At 49.9% G+C, this 26,797-nt stretch overlaps 1 protein-coding gene and 1 pseudogene across 1 annotated transcript in view; both read right to left on the bottom strand.

The window, feature by feature from the left end:
- LOC139263084 (uncharacterized) overlaps positions 1-26,797 on the bottom strand; it is a 192,003-nt gene that overhangs the window by 14,501 nt on the left and 150,705 nt on the right. The window lies entirely within an intron of this gene.
- Positions 6,346-18,980, bottom strand: LOC139263083 (E3 ubiquitin/ISG15 ligase TRIM25-like; annotated as a pseudogene).

Raw genomic sequence — 26,797 nt, 5'->3', positions numbered from 1 at the left:
GTGAATCCTAATAAGAATCCTAATAAGAATAAGAGTATGTGTACAGTGCTCCACGGGTATAAGGAGCAGATGTATTAAACGGAGGGATGTCAAAGGGCCTGATGAATGTACTTTCGGCATAATTTGCACGCCTCCGGGACAATCCCAGCAATCAGTCATCCGCAAGAAGGGAATGGGGCTGTGTGGGTATTACGAGGAGGCGGGGGCGGCTGCAATATCATTGTATGTATGTTTCTCACCCCCTCCGACACCGCGCCCCATAAGAATCACTACATTGCCCGAGGAACTGCCTTGCCCCATAACTACGAAGGGACCAGAGAATGGGATTGTAATGTACAACGAGGGGGAACTGTTGTATGATAATGTTAAACATGAAATTGTGCCTGTTCTGATCAATATTTCAGGCATCCAGATGCCGGAATACTGTACAGAACAGTCAAGGAAGATGTACAATGTATTAAGTAAAGTTGTAATGCAGCAGGCTGCCGATGCAATGGGTGCCAGTAGGTTCCGGGGACAGGGGTTAGCCCCCAGGATGAAGAGGGAAATAGTTAATGATGTTGCTACCGTTTTCAATACAGGGACCTCCGTAGTGAACTCGATAGACATACAAGGATTAAATGAGAGGGTGGAACAGCTTAGAGGGGTGATGAAGGGGTTATTGGAGAGGGTGGAGCAAAACCAGGAAGACCAAGCCAACCTAGGAAAGGAGGGTGCCAAAATTCAGCTGGATGGCATCTCAGTCCTGGAAGCTCACGCCAGAACCATCAATCACCTCATTAATAGAGAACAGGAAGATACAGGGAAAGCAAAGACAGGGGCAACTCTGTCACGCTTATGGTCTGTGGATGGTGGGACAGATCCGCCACAATCTCGACCAGATCCAACGCGGGGAAGTACCCGATTGGATAGACAGTTCGCATTGAGCTCAGTTGGCTAACCAAAGGGGGACACTGGATAATTGTACTCTGAAGGGACTGACCAGAGTATACCCAGCAATTCCAGATTGCCAGATGTAGGACTACCGGGATAGGGATAGTCCTGATGATCCCTATAGCCACGCCGGACTCAGGGCCGTTCCCCCTATACCAACGAGAGAATATCGGAATAATACGGGAAAATGTCTCCATACGCTACTACCTGACCACTACCTCTGCCGTTCGTCGAAACAACATACTTACCGGGATTTCCCTAGTAGAATGCAAGCAAAGGGGGGAGATCACGGTATGCCCTCACCTGGTGGGCCGAGGGGAGCTAGACGAGTGCGGGTTTAACCGAACCGAAGGGTGTGTACTAGAAATAGTGCCCGCACACATGCACTTCGCGAGGGCAGGCTACGGAGGGAAGGGAAGATACTGCGTCTCTACTACTGAGCGTTCATTCCAGTATAATGACCTGCAGTGCCCTATACCACAGCCAAACTTTTGCTTTACACCACTACGACCTGTCGCGATCGGGCAAGCGCATATCACCCAGGTTAGGTGCCGGAAGTCCGAAGTTATTGAGGTAACCGATCAGCTCCATGATCATTTACAGGATTATGACGAACCAGATCAGGTCCTTATCCCACATCTAACCGAAGTATTATGAGAGTTGAGGCTCAGAGTGGGTCAATCCGTAAAGCTCTACCACCAACTACAAACTAAAATCAAAGTACTGGAAGAAGATACCGAGGTAGACTTACAAAGTCAGAGTTGGTGGAGAAAGGTCTGGGACTGGGGAATAAATGTGAACATCCACCCATGGATTCAAATAATTTCACATATACTGGTCGGGATACAATTGATCTTAGCAATAACATGGGGCGTAATGGCCTGCCAGGCATGCAGACACCACGCACAATGAAGACGGACAAATCACCGTTCCCCGGATACTAAACAAGCCTGTTTAATAAAGGGGCAGGAGGATTTGGCCTTTGTCAATTCGATTTAAGCAACCGGGACTCCTGAAACCGCGTGACTGGCCAGCACGTTGAGGCAGGGAGTACCGGGCCGTGCACAAAATCTAATAAAGGTCGAATGGTCGGTTAAAAGGGGACTAGGACTAGTCCCTTTACCGAAAGGGGGAGTTGTTGTCGGAGGTAGGCACCTTTAGAATATACCAGAATACTAGACATTAGGCACCTGCTAGATATATCTAAACGCATATAAGTTTAAAGTGGCCACACATAAAATGGCTGCCCAGGCATGATGGGAAATCAGGTAGTCAAGCTGTGAACTGTTGAATGTTCAATGACCGAGCAATAACCCTGTGAGGCCCACTATAGGAATGCCTTGGATGCAGGATAAGAATAATGAGGAGAGAACCCATCTCCCATATTCAAGGCCATAAACCAATTCATTCCCCAGGAAGAAAGAGATAAGAGAACCCATCTCCTGTAAACAAGGTTATAAACCAATTATTTCTCCAAGAAGAAAGAACTAGTGAGAGAACCTATATCAATCAGCCCAAGCTGACAAGAGACGAACACATGGTTCCTGAGACATAAGGGGAATTCTATTGGGTTAAAAGAACCTATATGTAATCTATAATCGTTGTGATTGGCTTGTGTCCAGCCGTGATGGGCTGTGTAACTGTAGTAAACTGTTTGTAACTGTTGTGAAACATATAAAAGTGAATGTGACCCTTTGTTCTGTGGAGAGAAGCCTGGACTCAGTCTTGTGATTTCCTCCCCGCTAAGCGTAATAAAGGCCGCATCAGCATTGGAACCGACTCTGAGTGTTGAGTGATTCTTCTGAAAAAACACTAACGCTAACACGGGGGAGGGGGAGAGAGACACATGGGAATGTTAGAGAGATACGGTGGGAAGGGTCATGGGGGGAAAGAGAGAGACATGGTGGGTGGTGGGGGGGCGGGGGGCAGCTAGAGGCAAAGGGGGGGAGAGAAAGACATGGGGGCAGGGGGAGAGAGACACGGGGGAGGGGAAGAGAGAGACATGTTGGCGGGGATAGAGAGAGAGACACACTCGGGTTGGGGGGGGTGGAAGAGCGTGGGAGGCTTGGGGGGGAAGAGAGAGACTCGCGGGGGGGAGAGAGACAGGGGGGGAGGAGAGGGACACGTGGGAGGGGAGAGAGATAGGGGGCAGTGGGAGAGAGAGAGGCACACACATGGGGAGTGGGAGAGAAGAGGGAGCGAGGGAGAGTCGCACGGTCAGAAAGGGAAACACGGGGGGAGGGTGAAAAAGGGCGGGGGAGAGTGACACGGGAGAGAGAGAGAGAGACATGGGGGGGAGGGAACAGAGAGCGACATGCGGAGGAAGAGAGAGATATGGTTGGGGGAGGGGGGGAGAGAGAGACACGGGGGAAGGGGGGAGAGAGCGACATGGGGGAGAGAGAGAGAGAGAGATGACGGGGCGAGAGAGAGATGCAGGGGGAGAGAGAGATGCGGGAGGACAGAGACTGATATGGGGGCAGTGCAGGAGAGAGACACGGGGAGGGGGATAGAGAGAGAGAGAGACGGGGGAGAGAGACCCGGGGGAGAGAGAGACGCGGGGGGAGAGAGAGATGCGGGGGGAGAGAGAGAGACGTGGTGGGGAGAGAGAGATGCGGGGGGGAAGAGAGACTGACAGGGGGGCAGGGGTTGAGAGAGGCACGAGGGAGGCGGTGGAGAGACACGGTGGGGGAGAGAGAGAGACACGGGGGGTGTGGGGGGAACAGCTGGAGGCACGGGGGTTGGGGTTGAGAGAGACACGGGGGCAGAGGTTGAGAGAGACACGAGGGAGGGGGTGAGAGAGACGCGAGGGAGTGGGTGAGAGAGACACAAGGGAGAGGGAGAGAAAGACACAAGGGAAGGGGAGAGAGAGAGGGAGAGAGGGAGACACTGGGGAGGGAGAGAGATCGACATAGGGGCAGAGAGGGAGAGAGAGCGACATGTTGGCTGGGATAGAGAGAGACACACAATCAGGGGCAGGGAGAGGTCGGGGAGGCTTGGGGAGGAAGAGAGAGACACGACGGGGAAAGAGAACGACATGGGGGCGGGGGGGGGAGAGAGACACACACTTGGGGCAGGGGAGAGGGAGTGACGGGGGAGGGGGGGAGACAGAGAGAGACATGAGGGAGGAGATAGAGTGAGGGGACGGAGAGAGAGACACGGGGGGGGGAGAGAGAGAGACAGGGTGGGGGGGAGACAGAGAAGAACACGAGGGGGAGAGAGAGACATGGGGAGGGGAGAGAGAGACACACACACTCGGGAGGAGGGGAGAGAGAGACACGGGGGAGGAGAAAGACACTGGGGAGGGAGAGAGATCGACATAAGGGCAGAGAGAGCGACATGTTGGCTGGGATAGAGAGAGACACACAATCGGGGTGTGGGGGTCAGGGAGGCTTGGGGAGGAAGAGAGAGACACGACGGGGAAAGAGAGCGACATGGGGGCAGGGGGTGAGTTTGAGTGACACACGCGCAGGGGGAGAGAGATGAGGGGAGTACCAGAGCGACACGGGGTGGAGAGAGAGACACAGGGGAGGAGCGAGAGACACGTAGCGGGGGAGAGACACACACACGGCGGGGTGGGAGAGGAGAGGGAGAGTGGCACGGTGAGAAAGGGAAACAAGGGGTGGGGGGGAGAAAAAGGGCAGGGGGAGAGTGACACGGGGGGAGAGAGAGAGACACGGGGCGGAAGAGACAGACGCGGGGGGACAGGGAATGACACAGTCGGGGGGGCTAGAGAGAGACACGGGTCGGGGGCACGGGGAGAGAGACACGGGGGAGGGGAGAGAGAGGCAAGTGGGGGGGAGAGAGAGACACGGGGCAGAGAGAGACACGGGGCAGAGAGAGACACGGTGGGGGGAGAGATACGGCGGGGGGAGAGAGTGAGACACGGGGGGATGAGAAATACGGCGGGGGGAGAGAGAGACACGGGGGGGGGGGCAGGGGGAGAGAGATACGGAGGGGGAGTGAGAAACACGGGGCGGGGAGAGAGAAACACGGGGTGGGGGGGAGTGAGAGACACAGGGTGGGGGTGGAGTGAGAGACAGGTGAAAGGTGAGAGAAAGACACACACACGTGGGGGGGTGGGAGAGAAGAGGGAGAGAGGGAGAGTGGCACAGTGAGAAAGGGAAACATAGGGAGGGGGAGAAAAAGGGCAGGGGGAGAGTGACACGAGGGGAGAGAGAGAGTCACGAGGAGGGAGAGAGAGTCATCGGAGGGGAAAGAGAGAGAAAGGACGGGGGGACAGAGAAAGACGGGGGGGAGAGAGACACAGGGGAGGGGGGAGAGGGAGACACGGAGGGGGCGCGGAGAGAGGGAGACGGGGGAGAAAGAGAGAGACATGAGGGGGGGAGAGAGATGGGGAGGGTTGGGGGAGAGACACACAGAGAATGTTTTATCAGTGGGGACATTTCAGATCAGAAACCCAAAGGGGATCGAGTGATCAGTGCAACAAGCTGCCCCCCTTCTAATGCTCGTACTGACCTCCCGCAGCAACCCATCCTGAAAATGGCAGAATCCCGGGATTTGCCAACTCCCTACATTCACACTGATCTCCACACGTGCAGTGGGATCCTGGTTTGCTGACACTTCAGCTCAGTTTGTGATTTTTAAAGCCGTCTGTGTTCAGTCCAGTTTCTCTGTACTGGAGCCTCATCTTTCCATTATTGATCATTATTATTATCCCGAGGGTCTCCAGTCTGTGCCCCCCTCTCTGCAGGAACACACTCACTACAATCATGTAAAGTGAGGAGAGGAGAAGGAACAGCCTCCCAGGGACCTGGGGTCGGTGGGATTCCCTCACAGAGTGTCCAGGGACACTGACATTACTGGGACATCTCAGCACCTACTCATTTCTCGGTTAGTGGATAGAATGAGCCAATCACAATACATTTTACTGTCATCCTGACACTGGGACCTGCCTCTCTCCTCATTCTCCATGGACTGGTTGATAGAACAAGCCAATCACACAGCACTTACTGACCCAATAGAATTGTTATATATCCGGCCAAAGATATACTCTCTGTGTCGTCACTGTATAGTTGCATAAGATGGAGACTTGTTACCTGATGTACTTTCAATAAGGTTTACACTGTGCATATACTATGCTGGCACCACTAGAGGGTGCAACTGGTGGAGACCGGGGTTTCCTGCCCCTGTGGCAGAGCCTGTCCACCAGAGGGCACTTCAGTGGGAGACCCCAAGGTTAACTGCATAGGTGTGTAAGGCCCAGTATAAAAGGCTGCTCACCATGCTTGTGCCTCACTCTGGAGTTACGAATAAAGGACCAATATCACGACAGTTTGAGTACAACACATTGCCTCGTGGAGTCATTCATAAGTGCATTACAGACACAACAGGAATAAAGCTGTCACTGACACACATGGAGCCTTTAGGAAGCCTCGGTTAGATACAGGTCACTGCAGTTTTCTCTCTCTCTCACTTCCTGTCTAACAGCTTCCTGAGAAGCTCGACACACCGATGGAACAGCCCATGTCACTGCCATTTCCCACAGGCTGCCTGAGCCAAGAACCCCTCAGACCCCAGTTACACATCACTCAATATTCCCACCATTTGAAAGCTCCTTATCTGGGAAGGTTTCCAAGCCGTGATTCTACTTTCACTCTTCTCCCAGATACAGGTGAAGGTTCCCTATCAGCAGCAGGTACTGTGTGACGGAGAGGGACTTACCTGGAAAGGAGCTGCTTCGAGTTCTGTGAATAAAGAGAGATCATCAAATCAGTCAACGAATAAACCAACACCCAATGGAAGCAAACCGTGAATTTGGGATTGAGAGTAAAGAGTTCAGTGTGTAACAGTAGGTGGGGCCAGTCAAAGGAACGGGGAATAATCCCACATTTCACTGCACTCCATCCTGGGGCAGCACTAACACTCCGAGGGCAGGGCTCAGGAGGCAGCGACCCTCCGAGGGCAGGGCTGAGGGGGCACCGACACTCCGAGGGTAGGGCTGAGGGGGCATCGACACAACGAGGGCAGGGCTGAGGGGGCACCGACACTCCGAGGGCAGGGCTGAGGAGGCACCGACACTCTGAGAGCAGGGCTGAGGGGACACCAACACTCCGAGGGCAGGGCTGAGGGGGCACCGACACTCCGAGGGCAGGGCTGAGGGGGCACCGACACTCAGAGGGCAGGGCTGAGGGGGCACCAACACTCCGAGGGCAGGGCTGAGGGGGCACCGACACTCCGAGGGCAGGGCTGAGGGGGCAGCACCAATGCTGGGCCCCACCAACAATCTTCAAACAATTCAGCCCTCACACTAGCCTCACAGAAAGGCCCCATTCCCCAGCCATGGCCCTGTTTATATTGAAGATGTACCTGAATAAAGGAGAGAGGGTCCCTCTGTAGCAGACTCTGGGTTTCTCCATCTATTAATGTAATCTGTTCTATCCTCTTGTTTAATGCTTCAGAACAGTTTCTAATCTGTGCGAGAGCTCGGAGCCCCTCCTCATCGATCAGTGTCAGTGCGTATTCTTCATCTTCTTCCAGCTGTCTCCTCCATTCAGAGAAGCTCTTCGATAGCTTTCCTTTCAGCTCCTTGATTCGTGTCTGAAACCCAAACCAACTCTCATTACAAACGGCCCTTCCACACAGTGTTACCCTGAGCACACGGCACTTTCCAGGGACGGGACAGTTTGTTTAGATCACCACTCGATCACCCGTTAAAGATAGACAAGCAGTGGGGGTGTCTACTGGCAGTGGGGGTGTCTACTGGGAGAGGAAACAGAGTTTAACCATGTTACCTTGAGCCTTGAGCCTAAAAGAAGGAGCGCTGTGTTTAGACTGTGTGTGGCACTGCCACCTGGTCCACCCACACCTGGAGTGATGGCTCCAGTTTTGGTGCCCACACCTGGTGAAGGAGATCGAGACTCTGGAGAGGACAGGGCCAGAATGACACATAATCTGATGGAGTTTAGTTCTGAGGATCGGCTCCAAGAGGTCGGGTGATTTAGAGAAAGGCAGGCCGAGAGGGACATGATTGAGGTGTTTAAAATGATGGAGGGATTATTGGACTCACTCGTTGGGTGAGGTACTGGAGATGGATCGGGATGGTAGGACTAGAGGGCCTGTGCATAAAATCCATAGACACAGAGTTAGGTTAGAGACCAGAGCCCTCGGTCTCTAGAACAGATTCCCTGAACATGTGGTGGGTATGGAGTCACTACCACCCTTTAAAAGGGAGCTGGGGAGGAATTTCCCCGAGCTTGTCCTGAATTAGCTGCAGGTGTTTATTCTCTCTCTGTTTGCCTTTCCCAGGTGAGTACATGGTTCGGGGTGGATCAGTGGTGTGTGTGATTGAACCCTGTCTGCTTGGGGCAGGCTCGCTGGGGCTAATGGGCTTTTCTTCCTCTTCCTTTCTATGTTCATATGATACAGGCTTCAGGGCAAGTCTTCACCTGCCAGCCTCTGGCTGTGTGTGTCTCAGTAAATCCAGTGCCCAAATGATGTAATAATATTCCCTGGGAGGGGCAGGTAGAGTTAAGCAGCTCCCCTCACATCAAACACACGGGAACTCCGTGTAATCAGTGACTCGGCCCCAACACAACCAGCCTGGTTTGGAAGCCTGTTTCTGATGTGTTCATTGACTCAGTGGGGGGACAAACCCTTTCTAAATCCAGCTCCACTTTTCCCGACCTTTATTTCAGCTTCTGATCTCCCCAAGTCTCGCTGTTTGCTGGAACAATTCTGCTGGACTCCCCGAAGCTTCTCGGTTTCTCTCTCCAATTCTTCCTGTAAAGGTAATTGGAAAGGGTTTAAAATCACAACCTGCATTTATATAGCGCTTTTAATGTAGTAAAACATCCCAAGGTGCTTCACAGGAGCGTAATCAGACAATAATTGACACTGAGCCAAAGGAGGAGACTTTAGGACAGGTGACAAAATGCTTGGTTGTTGTAGGTTTTACGGAGTGTTGTAAACGAGAAGAGGGAGAGGTGGAGAGACAAACAGGTTTGTGGAGGGAATTCCACAGCTTAAGGCCCAGACTGCTGAAGGGACGGCCGCCAATGGTGGAGCAAATGCAGTCTGGATGCACAAGTGGCCAGAATTGGAGGAATGTCGAGTTCTCGGAGGGTTGTAGGACTGGAGGGGCTAATAGAGATAGGGAGGAGTGAGGCCATGGAGGGATTTGAACACAGGGATGAGAATTTTAAATTCGAGTTGTTGCCAGACCGGGAGCCAATGTTGGTCAGCGAGCACAGGTGTGATGGGAGAACGGGACTTGGTGCGAGTTAGGATATGGGCAGCAGAGTTTCGGAGAAGCTTATGTTTAGGAGGCATAGTAGGAGGCCGGTCAGGAGAGTTTTGGAGTAGTCAAGTCTGGAGGTAACAAAAGCATGAATGAGGGTTTCAGTAGCTGATGGGCTGAGGCGGGGCGGAGACGGGTGATATTACAGAGGTGGAAGTAGGTGGTCCCAGTGATGCAGAGGATAAGGGGTCGGAAGCTCAGTTCAGGGTCAAATCGGCCGCCGAGATTGCAATAAGTCTGGTTCAGGCTGAGACACTGGCCAGGGAGGGGGATGGAATAGGTTGCTAGGGAACAGAGTTTGAGGCCGGGACAATCACTTTGATCTTCCCAATATTTAGTTGGAAGAATTTCTGCTCATCCAGGACTGGATGTGGGACAAGCAGCGTGACAAATCAAAGGCAGTGGAGGGGTGGATAAAGGTGGTGGTGAGGGAGAGCTGGGTGTCTCACCATATATGTGGAATGTGGCGATGTGATTTTTGGATGATGTCGCTGAGGGACATCATGTAGATGAGAAATAGGAAGGGGACAAGGATAGGTCCATGGGGGACTCCAGAGGTAATGGTGCGGGAGTGGGAAGAGAAGCCATTGTAGCAGATCTTTTGGCTATGACTGGATCGGTAAGGGTGGAACCAGGTGAGGGCAGTCCCACTCAGCTGGACAACAGATGACAGGCATTGGAGGAGGATGGTGTGACACTGTGTCAAAGGCTGCAGAGAGGTGGAGAAGGATGAGGAGGGATAGTGCACCAGGGTCATCGTCACAGAGGATGTCATTTGTGGCTTTTTAATCGGCTATTTAAGTGCTGTGGCAGAGGCAGAACCTGATTGGAGAGGTTCAAACATGGAGTTGATGGAATATGGGCACAGATTTGGGAAGCAATAACATGTACAATGACTTTGGAGAGGAAAGGGAGGCTATGATGGGACGGTAGTTTGCAAGGACCGATGGGTCAAGGTAAGTTTTATTGAGGAGGGAGGTGATGATGGCAGATTTGAGGAGAAAGAACCATTTACAATATCAGCGAGCAAGTGGGGCAGGAAGGGAGGTTGGATGGTCAGTAGCTGAGTGGGAAGGCGGGTCTATGGACAACGTGAGCACAGAAAGGGCATGAGGGGAGGTAGAGGAGAAATTAGAGAGAGATGCTAGAGCAGGGGAACCTTGGGGATTGTTTGGAAGGCAAGGGGAAGGGAGGGAGGGGCCAGAGGCAGCTGACTGGATGTTCTCAATACTCCTGACAAAGAGGTCCATGAGCTCCTCGCAAATGTTGCTGGGGTTGAGGGTGGAGGGGGCAGAGGAGAGGGGTTTCAGGAGACTGTAGGTAGTGGAGATAAGAAGCCACGAACGTGCCTCCTTCTGGTTTAACCGCGGGGGTTCGATCTGGGCCCAGTAAGCTGCTCAGGGGAGGCGGGTGGGTTGTTGTGTATCTGTAAAGCATGCACTCCAATGTTCCGCCACCAGGGAGCGCATCCCCTGAAGTCCCAAGGGATCCCAGCATAAGTCAGCCCCTAAGGCCTGTTCCTCACTCTGGAGTGTCTTAATGAAGACTGAGGTCACTGTTACTTTAACCTCCCTGTGTGCAGTCTCATCTGTGTTAGGAACACAATAACTGGCGACGAGTATACGACTCCAACGCAAAGATGCAGCAAACTGTGGGCATCCTGGACAAGTTCTCGGAGGGTGAGGATTGGGAAGCCTATGTCGAACGGCTAGACCAGTACTTTGTAGCCAACGAGCTGGACAGAGAAGGAAGCACTGCAAAAAGGAGAGCGGTCCTCCTCACGGTCTGCGGGGCACTGACCTACAGCCTCATAAAGAATCTTCTGGCTCCAGTGAAACCCACAGATAAGTCGCATGAGGAGCTGTGTACACTGGTTCGGGAGCATCTTAACCCGAGGGAGAGCGTGCTGATGGCGAGGTATCGGTTCTACACGTGCCAGCGATCTGAAGGTCAGGAAGTGGTGAGCTACGTCGCCGAGCTAAGGTGACTTGCAGGACAATGTGAGTTTGATGGCTATCTGGAGCAGATGCTCAGAGACTCTTTTGTACTGGGCATTGGCCACGTGACCATCCTACGAAAACTTTTGACTGTAGAGACACCGACCCTCAGTAAGGCCATTGTGATAGCACAGGCATTTATGTCCACCAGTGATAACACCAAACAAATCTCTCAGCACAAAAGTGCTAGCAATGTTCATAAATTAACTGGAACTGTGTTTGCGAGCAGAAATGTACAGGGCAGAAACCATGAGTCTGCAACTGCCAGTAGGCCTCAGGTGACCCAGATGACTCAGAATCCGCAACAAAGGATGAATGAAAGGCAATTCACAACATGTTGGCATTGTGGAGGCTTCCATTCAGCCTATTCATGCCGCTTCAAAGAGTATGTTTGCAAGAGTTGTGGAACAATGGGGCACCTCCAACGAGCTGCAAGCTCTGCAAAACCTGCTAACCACCAGAGGAAGATCGTTCCATGGTGGATCAAAGCAATTTCGAGCCTCAGAGGAGGAAGATGCTGAAGTACACGGGGTGCACACATTTTCGACGACATGTCCATCTACAATGCTAAATGTAAAATTGAATGGCTTACCCGTAGCCATGGAACTGGACACTGGTGCTAGCCAATCCATCATGAGTAAAAAGATGTTTGAGAGACTGTGGTGCAACAAGGCACTCAGACCAGCCCTGAGCCCCATCCACACAAAACTGAGAACATACACCAAAGAGCTCATCACTGTCCTGGGCAGCGCCATGGTCAAGTACGAGGGCACGGTGCATGAACTGCCACTCTGGATTGTCCCGGGCGATGGTCCCACACTGCTTGGAAGGAGCTGGCTGGGCAAAATCTGATGGAACTGGGCTGACATCCGAGAGCTATCACATGTCGATGATGCCTCATGTACCCAGGTTCTTAACAAATTTCCTTCCATTTTTGAGGCATTGGAAACTTTTCTGGGGTGAAGGTGTGGATCCACTTGGTCCCAGAGGCATGACCCATTCACCAGAAGGCGCGAGCGGTACCTCACATGATGAGGGAGAGAGTGGAAATAGAGCTGGACAGGCTGCAACGCGAGGGTATCATCTCCCTCGTGGAATTCAGCGAGTGGGCCAGCCTCATTGTTCTAGTACTCAAAAGTGATGGCATGGTCAGGATTTGTGGCGATTATAAAGTGACTATTAATCGTTTCTCGCTGCAGGACCAATACCCGCTACCTAAGGTAGACGACCTATTTGTGACGCTGGCAGAAGGCAAGACATTCACCAAGCTCGACCTGACTTCGGCCTACATGACGCAGGAGCTGGAGGAGTCTTCGAAGGGCCTCACTTGCATCAACACGCACAAGGGACTGTTCATCTACAACAGATACCTGTTTGGAATTCGGTCGGCTGCAGCGATCTTCCAGAGAAACATGGAGAGCCTACTTAAGTCGGTACCACGCACAGTGGTTTTTCAGGACGACATATTGGTCACGGGTCGAGACACCGTCGAGCACCTACAAAACCTGGAGGAGGTCCTAGCGACTGGAACCCATAGGGCTGCGGCTGAAGAGGTCGAAATGCATCTTCATGGCAACAGAAGTGGAGTTTTTGGGGAGAAAGATCGCGGCGGATGGCATTCGGCCCACAGATGCCAAGACAGAGGCTATCAGGAACGCGCGCAGGCCACAGAACATCACGGAGCTGCGATCGTTCCTGGGACTCCTCAACTATTTTGGTAACTTCCTACCGGGGTTAAGCACACTCTTAGAGCCCCTATATGTGTTATTGCATAAAGGTGAGAACTGGGTATGGGGAAAAAAAACAAGTAATTGCTTTTGAGAAAACCAGAAACATTTTATGCTCCAACAAGCAGCTTGTATTGTATAACCCGTGTACAAGACTTGTGCTAGCGTGTGATACGTTGTTGTATGGAGTCAGGTGTGTTTTACAACAAGCTAACATTGCAGGGAAGTTGCAACTTGTTGCCTATGCCTCCAGGAGCTTGTCTAAGGCCGAAAGGGCCGACAGCATGATTGAGAAAGAAGCATTAGCGTGTGTGTTCGGGGTAAAGAAAATGCATCAGTACCTGTTTGGCTTCAAATTTGAGCTCGAAACCGATCACAAGCCCCTAATATCCCTGTTCGCTGAAAACATGGGGATAAATACTAATGCCCGCATACAAAGGTGGGCACTCACACTATCAGCGTATAACTATACCATCCGCCACAGGCCAGGCACCGAGAACTTTGCGGATGCTCTCAGTCGGCTACCATTGCCCACCACGGGGGTGGAAATGGCACAGCCTGCAAACTTGTTGATGGTGGCGCAGCTCGCAGACTTGTTAATGGTCATGGAAGTGTTTGAAAATGATAAATCACCTGTCACGGCCTGCCAGATTAGGACTTGGACCAGCCAAGATCCTCTGCTGTCCCGAGTAAAAAACTGTGTAATGCATGGGAGCTGGGCCAACATCCCGTTGAAATGCAAGATCCAATCAAGCCGTTCCAGCAGCGCAAGAATGAGCTGTCCATTCAGGCAGACTGCCTGTTGTGGGGCTACCCAAAAAGGGCAGGGAAACGTTCATCTCGGATCTCCACAGCACACACCTGGGTATAGTAATGGTGAAAGCGATAGCCAGATCCCACTTATGGTGGCCCAGTATCGACTCTGACTTAGAGTCCTGTGTACGGCAATGCAGCGTGTGTGCTCAGTTGAGTAACGCGCCCAGAGAGGTACCACTAAGTTTGTGGTCCTGGCCCTCCAGACCATGGTCGAGGATCCATGTCGACTATGTGGGCCCGTTGCTCGGTAAAATGTTCCTGGTAGTGGTGGATGCTTTTTCAAAATGGATTGAATGTGAAATAATGTCGGGAAGCACCGCCACCACCACCATTGAAAGCCTGAGGGCCATGTTCGCCACCCACGGCCTGCCTGACATACTGGTCAGTGACAACGGGCCATGTTTCACCAGTGCCGAATTTAAAGAATTCATGACTCGCAATGGGATCAAACATGTCACCTCGGCCCCGTTTAAACCAGCCTCCAATGGGCACGCAGAGCGGGCAGTACAAACAATCAAACAGAGCCTTAAACGAGTCACAGAAGGCTCACTCCAAACCCGTCTGTCCCGAGTACTGCTCAGCTACCGCACGAGACCCCACTCGCTCACAGGAGTGCCCCTGGCTGAGCTACTCATGAAAAGGACATTTAAAACCAGACTCTCGTTGGTTCACCCCAACCTGCATGATCAGGTAGAGAGCAGGCGGCAGCAACAAAATGTAAACGATGGTCGCGCCACTGTGTCACGGGAAATTGATTTGAATGACCCTGTGTATGTGCTAAACTATGGACATGGTCCCAAGTGGATCGCGGGCACGGTGATAGCTAAAGAAGGGAATAGGATGTTTGTGGTCAAACTAGACAATGGACAAATTTGCAGAAAGCACCTGGACCAAACGAGGCAGACTGCCCTGAACAACCCACAGCAGACACCACCTTTTTCGAGCCCACAACACACACCCAAAGGATCAGGGACACCACCCCGGACCAGGAAATTGAACCCATCACGCCCAACAGCCCAGCAAGGCCAGGCTCACCCAGCAACCCTTCAGGGCCAACAACATGCCAGCCCAGCGAGGGCACAGCCAACACACCAGAACAGACATTTGTACCAGGGAAAGAAAGGCTCCCGACCGCCTCACCTTGTAAATAGTTTTCACTTTGACTTTGGCAGGGAGTGATGTTGTGTATCTGTAAAGCATGCACTCCCATATTCCGCCATCAGGGAGCACATCCCCTGAAGTCCCAAGGGATCTCAGCATCCCTTGGGAGCACTGTATATAAGCCGGCCCCTAAGGCCTGTTCCTCACTCTGGAGTATCTTAATAAAGACTGAGGTCACTGTTACTTTAACCTCCCTGTGTGCAGTCTCATCTGTGTTAGGAACACAATATGGGTAATTATAATATTTAAATGAGGTTCCATGCCTCAGATTTGGGCAGTGATTGGATTTAACGGCTGCGGGCCATGTATTCCGGGGCTCGGGAATCCCCACAGCTGCAGGGAGGAAGGAGCTGCCAGATCCAGCAGGGAAGTGTTTTTCCAGCACTGCGCGTGGGCCTGGAGGGGCAGGAGAGCTTCTCCCAGACCCTCAAACAAACCTGCGGCAAACTATCCCCCACCCCGCCCATCTTCAGACAACGCCACCCCCCCCGCCCACCATCCCGCGCCCCCCACAAAATCTCTCTTCCCCACCATCTCTCTGAGCTGTGGCTGAATGGGTCGCACACTCGCCTCTGGGTCAGAAGGTTGTGGGTGTAAGTCTCACGCCAGGAACTAAAACAAATCTAGGCGGACATTCCAGTGCTGTGCTGAGGGAGCGCTGCACTGTGGGAGGTGCTGTGTTTAGGATGAGATGTTAAACCGAAGCCCCGTTTGCTCACTCAGGTGGATGTAAAAGATCCCATGGCACTATTTTGAAGAAGAGCAGGGAGTTATCCCCGATGTCTTGGCCAATATTTATCCCTCAATCAACATAACCAAAACACATTATCTAGTCATTATCACATTGCTGTTTGTGGGAGTTTGTTGTGTGCAAATTGGCTGCCATGTTTCCGACATTACGACAGTGACTACACTTCAAAAGTACTTCATTGGCTGTAAAGCGTTTTGAGTTGTGCTGTGGTCGTGAAAGGCGCTATATAAATACAAGTCTTTCTTAATTTCTTTCTTCCCTCACCATCTTTCTCAGTCCCCCATCTGTCTTCTGCCCCCACCATCTCTCTCTCCCCCGCCATCTCTCTCTCTCCCCCGTCATCTCTCTCTCTCCCCCACCATCTCTCTCTCTCACCTGCCATCTCTCCCTCTCCCCCGCCATCTCTCCATCTCCCCCGCCATCTCTCTCTCTCACCCGCTATCTCTCTCTCTCACCCGCCATCTCTCTCTCTCACCTGCTATCTCTCTCTCTCACCCACCATCTCTCTCTCACCCACCATCTCTCACTCCCACCCACCATCTCTCTCTCTCACCCGCCATCTCTCTCTCTCACCCGCCATCTCTCTCTCTCACCCGCCATCTCTCTCTCTCACCCTCCATCTCTCTCTCTCACCCACCATCTCTCTCTCTCACCCACCATCTCTCTCTCTCACCCACCATCTCTCTCTCTCACCCGCCATCTCTCTCTCTCACCCGCCATCTCTCTCTCTCACCCACCATCTCTCTCTCTCACCCACCATCTCTCTCTCTCACCCGCCATCTCTCTCTCTCCCCCGCCATCTCTCTCTCTCACCCGCCATCTCTCTCTCTCCCCCGCCATCTCTCTCTCTCCCCCGCCATCTCTCTCTCTCCTCCGTCATCTCTCTCTCTTACCCACCATCTCTCTCTCTCACCCACCATCTCTCTCTCCGCCGCCATCTCTCTCTCTCCCCCACCATCTCTCTCTCCACCACCATCTCTCTCTCCCCCACCATCTTTCTCTCCCCGCCATCTCTCTCTCTCCGCTGCCATCTCTCTCTCTCCCCCGCCATCTCTCTCTCTCCCCCGCCATCTCTCTCTCTCCCCCAGCATCTCTCTCTCTCTCCCCCAGCATCTCTCTCTCCCCCACCATCTCTCTCTCTCCCCCACCATCTCTCTCTCTCCCCCACCATCTCTCTCTCTCACCCACCATCTCTCTCTCTCCCCCGCCATCTCTCTCTCTCCCCCGCCATCTCTCTCTCTCCCTCGTCATCTCTCTCTCTCCACCACCATCTCTCTCTCTTACCCACCATCTTTCTCTCTCCCCCGCCATCTCTCTCTCTCCCCCGCCATCTCTCTCTCCCCCGCCATCTCTCTCTCCCCCGCCATCTCTCTCTCTCCCCCACCATCTCTCTCTCCCCCACCATCTTTCTCTCCCCCACCATCTCTCTCTCTCCCCTGCCATCTCTCTCTCTCCCCCGCCATCTCTCTCTCTCCCCCGCCATCTCTCTCTCCCCCACCATCTTTCTCTCCCCACCCTCCGGCATCTCATCACTCCCACCCTCTTTCTTCCTCTCCCCACTACCTCTCTCCTCCCCTCTACCTCACTCAACCCCGCCACCTTTCTCTCTCTTGCCATCTCTCTCCCCACATCGTCATCTCTCTTCCCATCCGCCATCTCTCTTCCCATCTGCCATCTCTATCCCCATCCGCTGTCTCTCTCCCCACCCGATGTCTCTCTCCCCCCGCTATCTCTCTCTCAACCATCTCTCACTCTCCCCCCCACCCTCACAATCTCTCTGCCATACTCTGAGCCCCACCCAGCCCGCAACGGGACCACCCCCACTGTTCCCCGGCTCCTACCTTGCCCCGCAGGATTTCCCGTCTGGCAGTGCTCAGCCTCTCCATGTGGCTGTCTACATGGCGGGAAACAGAGTAAAACAATTCGAATGAAGTCCTGCCGTTAAATTCGGACATTAGCATCCCAGAATTTCCGGGTTTGCCGGCCATTGACAGGGCTCCTGCTCCCTCCCCACCTCCCTGGGAATCTCGGGGTCTCAGTATCTGGGCCCTGAGCACAAATATTGCCTTCTGTGGCTCTCAGTAACGAGGCGCTCCCTGCCCTGTATAAACTGAGTGACCACACACACACCGGCTTCTTTTCACAATGACACACCGTGTGCTGCATTCTCACACAGACTCAGCTCTTCCATTTCCAGAATCAGCCCAGGGGAAAGGGAGACAGACTCAGACACACCAGCAGTTCTCAAACAGCAATTCCCTCTTGTTGTGAGGAACAGTTTATCCAGCCAGCCCCTGAGTCTCCTCCCGTGCGTGTCCCTCATTCCCCCCACCGGTGATGGTCCTCTCCCTGCTGCTCAGGGGGCAGAATCCCCCAGCATTATCCAGGGCTACAACATGCTCTGCTCTACAGCCCTGTGCCATGGAGTGCCAGTTCTCACAGGTGCCCACACAGTGAATTACTGAGCTCTACAGTGCCCTCCCTAGGAGGGGCTGAGTGTGGGTGAGGGGCAGTCACCCTGGGCCACTCTCACACCCCTCCCAGTGCCCACCCTGTTCTCTCAGACAGACTGTAAGAGAAAGGGGAGGGAGAAAATCTGACTGACATAAAACAAACACCCAGACCCGGGGCAGCAAGAAAACACTGGGCTAAATCAGCACTGTGTGCAATCGGTTCCAATTAATGTTGGTCATTAACAGGAAAACTCTCCCTCGCTGTATTTAATATCAGGAATTGGGTCACTCACCTTAATTGCAGTGTGTGCCTGATCCAGGCTTAGCAGTGTGTGGGATTTATGTTTCCTGATTATTGTACAGGAAACACACACACACTCTGCATCATCTTTACAGTAGTATTCAAGGATCTTCTTATGGTCAATGCATTGTCTGTCTGTAAGGTTAGCAATAGGCTCAATTAGGGTGTGATCTTTGGAGACGTCTTTCAGCAGATGTGGCTTTAAATGAAGGGAGCAAAATTATGTTTCACATTTCAGACATGTCTTCACAGCTGGGGTTGGATTCCCGATGCAATATTCACATGCGACAGAGCCTGGATCAGCAGGAGGCTGTGATCAGTTGTATTTTTCCACGATATTACACAATGTGAAGTTTTTCTTCAGACTGGGCCTGGGGTTGAATTTCCGCCGCCACTGCGGACAGTCAAACTCTCCTGGGCTTGCTGTCTGGGCCTAAACTCCCTCAATGCATTTCAGACAGAAACTGTGCTGGCAGGGTAATCCCACAGGATCCTGGTACACGTGGAGACACACAGCACAGGTTAATTCAGCCTCTAAAGCTACGAGCTCCATTGCTACAGCTCCTGAAGCAGATTCACACAGTGCCGGAGAGAGTGAGGAACCAGAGCAGGAAGTGAAATTCATATAAACACTCAGTGGAGGGAGTGGCAATATTAGTTTCACTTTGATGACTCACTTTGGCTGACGATTAACCCTTTCAGGCCTGCAGTAGCACTTCAGAACCGGAATCTGAAAAACAAGATTGTAATTTTACAATAATGGCCTAGAAATCCTGGTCAGCTGGTTCCCGTGGACTCGACAGAAAAAGGTAAAAAAGATTTGCACCTACCTCTTCCTGCTGCACCCAGCAGCGATCCCGGACCTGAGGCCTCCACTCACTGTGCATCAGAGCGCGTGCACGCCAGGACGTCCGTATGCTGGAGCTGGAGACACATGGATCTGGGCAGTCAATCCCAGGTACAGTATTTTCTCATTCGTAATATTGGGAACTCCGTAAGTTGGAGTTCTCATTATTATGATTAAACCCACACCTCCACACCCACAACACCAAGACACAAATAAAAAATAGAAAAAAAAATCACATATTTAACAGTAAGTTAAATTAAAGTTAATAAATGTCTTAGAAAAAAAATATTTTTCCAATTTTTTAAAAAGGTTTTTAATTATGGTTTAAAATAAACTTACCTTAGTGGGCAGGGTTTTTAACATTAAAATGTGTTTTTTAAATTTTATTTTGTTATGTTTTTATGTTTTAAAACTCTTACGGCTGTAAAAGTCGACTATGCACCTGCTTTTATCAGGGGCAAGAGTTTTCAGGACATCCACTGTGCAAGATACGGATAAATACACAAACTTGACCATGCGAATGTCCTGGCTGTGGCGATACGGACAACCTGTCAAACCAGAGCCAGATAGATCGGAAAAACGGTTCTCAGCGCATGCGCATTGTGCGCTGAAAATCGCCTTTTGTGATGCCTTCCCGGGTCTGTACACACTCCGTACACACTCCGTGCGGACCCGGGGAGGCCGGAAATTCTGGGCCAATCTGGAGCCAGAATACAGCAAGCTGGGCTCAGTAAACATAGACCCAAAACTGATCAGCTCAAACCAGACCTAAAATAGTTTAACAAATTAAAACTGGTATAAAGAGGAAAAATAACCTTTACAAAACCTGCAGAGAGGAAGCGAAAGGAGCTCTCTGAGTGGAATAGAAAAATATAGAAGAAGTTAAAGGTTCATCAGAGGGTCAAAGAGAGATGGAAAAGCAAAGCAGCAGAGGCTCCAAGTCTCAGTAAACTCAACACGAAACATGTCCAACCAACGCAGAGCTGCAGCAACAAAGACAGAATAATGTTGGACCACAAATCCAAAACAGGAGAATCCAGTCAAAGGACGTCAGGATCAAACTGTACAGGGCTCTAGTCAGTCCCACCTTGAGTACTGTGTCCAGTTCTGGTCAGTGCCACCTCAAGTACTGTGTCCAGTTCTGGTCAGTCCCACCTCGAGTACTGTGTCCAGTTCTGGTCAGACCCACCTCAAGTACTGTGTCCAGTTCTGGTCAGACCCAACTAGCGGTCTACAGCATTCACATTGGGGATGGGAGGCACTAATGATGTTAAGACTACTTTCTCATCTGGAATCTCTCCCCAAAACTTGTTAAGTCTGGGGGTCAATTGCAAACTTAGAAACTGACATTGATATTTTTTTCGACCAGGGTATGAAGGATTATGGGACTAAGGTGGTAGATAGAGTTAAGGTACAGATCAGCCATGATCTAATAAGAACATAAGAACATAAGAAATAAGAGCAGGAGCAGAGCCTGTTCTGCTATTTATTACGATAATGGCTGATCCGATCATGGACTCAGGTCCACTTCCTTGCCCACTCCCCATAACCCCTTATTCCCTTATCAGTTAAGAAACTTTCTATCTCTGTCTTAAATTTATTCAATGACCCAGCTTCCACAGCTCTCTGAGGCAGCGAATTCCACAGATGTACAACCCTCTGAGAGAAGAAATTCCTTCTCATCTCAGTTTTAAATGGGCGGCCCCTTATTCTAAGATTATGCCCCCTAGTTTTAGTCTCCCCTATCAGTGGAAACATCCTCTCTTCATCCAATTTGTCAAGCCCCCTCATAATCTTATACGTTTCGATAAGATCACCTCTCATTCTTCTGAATTCCAATGAGGAGTGGCCCACCCTACTCAACATTTCCTCATAAGTCAATCCACTCATCTCCGGAATTAACCTAGTGACCTTTCTCTGAACTGTCTCCAAAGCAAGTATATCCTTTCTTAAATATGGAAACCAAAACTGCACACAGTATTCCAGGTGTGGCCTCACCAACACTTTGTATAACTGTAGCATGTCTTCCCTGCTTTTATACTCCAACCCCTTTGCAATAAAGGCTAAGATTCCATTGGCCTTCCTGATCACTTGCTGTACCTGCATACTAACCTTTTGTGTTTCATGCACCAGGTCCCGCTGTACTGCAGCACTTTGCAATTGTTCTCCATTTAAATAATACCTTGCTCTTTGATTTTTTTTTCTGCCAAAGTGCATAACCTCACGCTTTCCAACATTATACTCCATCTGCCAAATTTTTGCCCACTCATTTAGCCTGTCTATGTCCTTTTGCAGATTTCGTGTGTCCTCCTCACGCATTTCTTTTCCTCCCATCTTTGTATCGTCAGCAAACTTGGCTACGTTACACTCAGTCCCTTCATCCAAGTCATTAATATAGATTGTAAATGTTGTGTATGCATGCCTGTAAAACTGTTATGCAACACTGAATGTACCCTTACACTGTACACACCTTGTCTGTACACCAGAGGGTGCTGCTGTGGAGACCTAAGGGTTACTTGCAGTGTAAAAAGGAACACACAGCTTGTTGTCCTCACTCAGGAGCTGCAAATAAAGGACTACAGGTCTACACAGTTTAAGTATCATACCCTGCCTCATGGAGTCATTACTAAAGATGCCTACATACACTACAGTAAATAGTTGGGGTCCCAGCACTGATCTGTGCGGCACCCCACTAGTTACTGATTGACAACCCAAGAATGAACCATTTATCCCGACTCTCTGTTTTCTGTTAGTTAGCCAATCCTCTATCCATGCCAATATATTACCCACAACCCTGTGAACTTTTATCTTGTGCAGGAACCTTTTATGTGGCACCTTGTCAAATGCCTTCTGGAAGTCCAAATACACCACATCGACTGGTTCCCCTTTATCCACCTGTTCGTTACATCCTCAAAGGATTCCAGCAAATTTGTCAAACATGACTTTCCTTTCATAAATCCATGCTGACTGTGCCTGACCGAATTATGCTTTTCCAAATGTCCTGCTACTGCTTCTTTAATAATGGACTCCAACATTTTCCCAACCACAGATGTTAGGCTAACTGGTCTATAGTTTCCTGCTTTTTGTCTGCCTCATTTTTTAAATTGGGGTGTTGCATTTGCAGTTTTCCAATCTGCTGGGACCTCCCCAGAATCCTGGGAATTTTGGTAAATTGCAACTAATGCATCCACTATCCCTGCCGTTACTTCCCTTAAGACCCGAGGATGCAAGCCATCGGATCGAGGGGATTTATCCACCTTTAGTCCCATTATCTTACTGAGTACCACCTCCTTAGTGATTGTGATTGTGTTAAGTTCCTCCCCCCGCTATCATCCCTTGACGATCCACTGTTGGGATATTGTTCGTGTCCTCTACCGTAAAGACTTATATAAAATATTTGTTCAGAGTTTCTGCCATCTCCATGTTCCCCATTACTAATTCCCCGGTCTCCTCCTCTAAGGGACTAACATTTACTTTAGCCACTCTTTTCCTTTTTATAGATCTATAGAAACTCTTGCTATTTATTTTTTATTTTGTGCTTGTTTACTTTCATGGGGCTAGATTTTCCATTATATTTGCATGTATGACGCCCACTTTACACCCATTTTACCGCTGAAATGAAGTTTAATGCCCAGATATCGGCCATTTAGCCACAAAATGGAAACTGACGCCCATTTCTCGGACAATTATTGCCGAGCATTACTTTTGCCATGTACATAACACCGGGAAAAAATAATACCGCCCGCCCACTTTTTTTGGGCGGAATCATCAGAACGGGCGAAACAAATGCCCATAATATGCCCAGCGTTACTTTCCGCACGTAATTAATGCTGAGATTCAATAATACCGACCGCCTACTTTACTTTGTCGTAAACATCACATTTGCCGAAACTAACGCCCAGGAGATAGCCCAGCACTTTCACCACCTCGCACACATCTCGCCCACAATATCGCTCGCCCAAAACACTGCTCTGAAAAAGTGGACCTGTTCTGAATGAATCACAGCGGTGTGGGCGCCATTTTCCAAATCGCAGGTCGCTTCATTCAAAAGGCTGCTTCAACATCGGGGGAGTTTGGATTGACTCTGGAGTTCTTCTCAGGTGAAGTGACCATCTCAACATACATATTTTCAGACTCTGGACTATTGGGGGTTTACTGTAGGTGTCTTTTAGTGTTGAAATTATTGCTTCTGATCAATCGCTATTATACTTTCATTGGAATGGGGCCAGCCATTTCTCAGCCTGCATCGATTAATACGCAGATGCTGCAGAGTGCAAATGGCACAACGTCTAATGCACATCATTATGTCCCCAATGTAAGACGTGCCAGACTGAGGAGGAGGTCCAGACCATACACACCCCACACTTACAGGGAGAAGAGGTCTTACCTCGACGTGTCCGAGCACACCTGCCTTCGGAGACTGCACTTCCACAAGGTGGTGAGCAAGGAAATATGCGAGTTCATCAGGCCAGATATGCCGCCTGCCATCAGGACAACAGTGTCGGTCGAGGTCAAGGTCACCGTGGCACTGTCTTTCTATGCGTCCGGTTCCTTTCGGGCCTATGCGGTCGACATTTCCCCCCTGTCTCACCATGCCACACATCGCTGCATTAGACAGGTCACGGAGGCCCTGTACGTGCATAGGATGGACTTTATCAGCTTCTCCGTTGTGATATATTCACAGAGCACAGCACAGACCGTTTCCTAAGATGGCAGGCTTCTCTCTCGGAACTCTCCGGAAAGCTGCCTGTTCTGTTGAATGATTAACTATACAGTTGCAGTACACAATACGTCCACATCCCCAGTGTGGCGCTGCAAGCATTACAAGCTTACTGACATTACACTTCTCCTTAATGAAAAAGCCATCATAACAAACATCATAAATAACTTCATTTTTATACATATTTACAAATTTAACTTTACCACTTGTTTTCTGTTTCGAAGAGAATAACTTCGCTCTCGAACAGAACCTTTCAAACAGGGTATTGATTTCACACTCATTTGAGGCTCATCCTGAGGAACGTTTTCCTCCATGAAATTTCCTTGATTTTCATTTGCACTCACTCTAACTTCAGGCTCTTTGTTTCCCTGACTCGGACTCAGGCTTTCATTCTGATTCTCTCCTGGATTTGTTTCCAGTACATTGGATTTAGGATTTGCTACTGGTATATCAAAACTATCTGAAAAGTCAGAAATAATTGAATCATTCCCACCTTCAACTCCTTCCATATCTGTAGGTAAAATATGATCAATATGAACAAACCTAACCTGTCCATTATCAAACATCTTTACCAAATATGTGCGAGGACCACATATCTTCACTACTCTTCCTGGTAACCACTTTAACCATTTATGGTGACGGGTCTTCACTCTCACCTTCTGGTTTAATTTCACTCTTCTCTCTTTTAGGGGCTTATGGTCCGTAACGATGGTAAATTTACGACCATACAAGTATTTGTGAAACTTCTTGACCCCAAAAATTAATGCCAAAGCTTCCCTTTCAATTTGCGCATAATTTTTCTCACTGGCACTGAGAATGCGTGAAGCAAAAGCAATTGGTCTCTCCTCCTCACTACTTAATACATGAGAGATTACTGCCCCAACTCCATACGGAGAGGCATCACATGCTAGCTTAATCTCCTTAGATATGTCACAGTGAACTAACATGGTGCTCTCTACCAATTTGTTTTTACACTCCTTGAATGCTGTTTCGCATTCTTTTGACCACTTCCACTGGACCTGTTTTTTCAAAAGTTCATTCAGTGGATGTAATACTGTAGCCAAATTTGGTAGGAACTTTCCATAATAGTTCAAAAGACCCAAGAATGAACAAAATTCAGTGACATTCTATGGAGTGGGTGCATTTCTAATTGCATCCAATTTTTCCATGGTCGGATGTAAACCATCTTTGTCTACTCTGTACCCTAAGTACTCCAGTGAGTTTTTAAATAACTCACACTTACGAGCAGACACTCGTACTCTGTGCTTCTCTAGCCGTTTGAGGACTTCATTCAATATCTTATTATGAATTTGCCTAAACGGTGCTGAAATGAGTATGTCATCCAAATAACATACTACCCCTTCAATACTTTGCAAAATCTGGTTCATCACCCGTTGGAATATGGCAGGGGCGGAAGACACTCCAAACGGTAGCATATTAAATTGATATAGGCCTAGATGAGTATTTATAGTCAAACATGATTTGGATTCCTCATCTAGTTCAAGCTGTAAGTAGGCATTCGTAAGATCCAGTTTTGAGAAGATCTGACCACCTGTCAGTGTTGTGAACAAATCTTCTATATTCAGCAATGTATTGGGGACATTACCCTCTGGAACCTGGTTTACGGTTACCTTATAATCACCACACAATCTTACTTTACCATCAGACTTAGGTACAACAACAATGGGTGCAGCCTAATTACATCGATCTATCTTACAAATAATGTTCTCAGTCTCTAGTCTTTTGAGTTCTTGCTCAACTTTCTCCTTGAGTGCATATGGTACGGAACGTGGCTTGTAGTTAACCGATCTAGCGTCCTTCTGTACCCTGACACTCGCCTTGAAGCCTTGGATCGGACTGCCCGTTTCACAGAACACCTTCAGATACTGCTTGATAACTTCATTCGTTGATGAAAATCTCGCTTCCACAGAGAAAATCTTACTCCAATCCAGCTTCAGTGAGCTCAACCAATTTCTTCCCAGTAAAGCAGTCTTGTCTCCTTTCACTACTATTCGAGGCAAGTTCTGAAATTGATCTTTATATTTCACCGATACGGTGATACTGCCTACTACAGGAATTTTCTCTCCCGAGTAGCCTCGCAGCTCTATCTTGGATTTCTTCAGTTGGAAATCACGCAATTTGTCGCGGTACAGTGACTCCGGTATTACACTCACGGAGGCACCCATGTCAATTTCCATTGGTATCTTGAATCCCGCAACATCTATGTGGATTTTGATGCTTTCCGAATCGTTGTCCGTTAACCTCGTGCTCCTGATGACGTGTAACTCTAACATCTCCTCGTCCTGTTGTTGTTCTTCCACGCTATGAAGTTTCTTTGGATTTCTACTCATAGCTTTGAACGCTGGACTCATAGCTTTAAAAACTGGTTTACCCTTCAGTCGGCATGCCTTCGCAAGACGCCAGTCTTTCTGCAGAAGAAACACTCTGCCTTCATGTATGAACAACTTTGAGCAATGTGTTGTCCCAGGCACCTATAGCACGACTTCGACGCCCTGGTAGAATTTCCAGTTTCTGAGACTTTCGGCCATGGACGTCTTTTACTTTGAACCTGCAGGTGATTTATCTCGGTTGACTGATGACCGTAATCATTATTTAATTCTCGGGAATATTGTTCGGCCATGCTTATCGACCTCGCTGTCTGCCGAATCCCGAAATGATAGCTTTCAGCAATTTCTAACCGTTTGGGGTTATAATGCTGCTCCAGCTTCACTAAAATCTCTTTCAGCGTTGTATCCTGTGGCTCGTCAGGCACAAGCAGATTTACAAGGGTTTCGTATAATGCCGGACCTGCCACTGTAAAGAAAATCGCTTTC

Source organism: Pristiophorus japonicus, chromosome 4, assembly GCF_044704955.1.
Source record: "Pristiophorus japonicus isolate sPriJap1 chromosome 4, sPriJap1.hap1, whole genome shotgun sequence".
Classification (NCBI taxonomy): Eukaryota; Metazoa; Chordata; class Chondrichthyes; family Pristiophoridae; genus Pristiophorus; species Pristiophorus japonicus.
The sequence above is the reverse complement of the archived record's forward strand: the minus strand, read 5'-3'. Positions and strand labels throughout refer to the sequence as shown.